The sequence below is a fragment of the Myotis yumanensis genome, unplaced genomic scaffold, assembly GCF_028538775.1.
Source record: "Myotis yumanensis isolate MYYU_CA2020_CCGP unplaced genomic scaffold, mMyoYum1.0.hap1 SCAF_1, whole genome shotgun sequence".
Taxonomy (NCBI): Eukaryota; Metazoa; Chordata; class Mammalia; order Chiroptera; family Vespertilionidae; genus Myotis; species Myotis yumanensis.
In genome coordinates this window covers 229,773,632-229,774,716 of record NW_027223752.1, presented here as the reverse complement: position 1 = coordinate 229,774,716, position 1,085 = coordinate 229,773,632, and positions in this window count along the sequence as shown.

Here is a 1,085-nt window from a genome sequence, read left to right as displayed (position 1 = left end):
CTGCTAAAACTTGGAAGCAACCAAGATGTCCTTCAGTATGTAAATGGATAAACTGTGGTACATGCAGACAATGGAATATTTTTCAGCACTAAAAAGATATGAGCTACCGAGCCATGAAAAAGACATGGGTGAAGCTTAAATGCATATTATTACTGAAAGAAGCTAATCTGAGAAGGCTACATTCTCTATGATTTGAACTATGTGACATTCTGGAAAAGGTGAAACTATGGAGACAGTGAAAAGATCAACCAGGGGATCAGGAAAAATAGCCAGGGAAGAATAAAAGAAGCATAGATAATTTTTATAGCCATGAAACTACTCTGTATCATACCATAGTGATGGATACATGTCCTTTAATATTTGCCCAAATTCACAGAATGTACAATGGCATAATGTAAACTATGGACTTTGGATATTATGATGTGTCCATGTAAGACGAGCCATTGTAACCAATGTACCACTCTGTTAGGAAATGATGGGGGAGGCTGACCTAGGGGGCAGGAGGTATTTGGAAAATCCCTGTACATTAATTCCCTTCAATTTTCTGTGAACTTAAATTTTCTCTTAAACAGATAGAACTGGAAAGAAGGAAGGGAGGGAGGAAAGGAAGAAAGGGAGGAGGAAGAGACTATGCTCATCATATGTATTCCCCATAACATCTGGCACAGTGCCAGGTACATGGAGGTCCTTGATATTTATGGAATTATGTAATTTTATTCAAAAGAGCTGACTAAATTAAAAGGAACATTCTACCTTCTAATTTTATCTGTTTAGTATATACCTGTAGAGTATCTCTCAAGAATAGTACATAGAGTGATTTCTTTACATTCTCTCTCTAATATGCTACTTAACACCTTTTTTCCTCTGGAGTATATAACATAGCTGGTTCCCATCCCTCACTGGCTACAGTCCACAAACCCTCTAACCTTCCTAATGATCTGTGACCTAATAATCCAATATTTCAGCCACTTAAATATGCTATTAATTGCTGTTTTGCGAACAAAATACATCCAATGAAACCTGTTTATATTTTATATTTGTTTTTAAATATCCCATGTACCATTCTGTCAACACATACTTTTTAT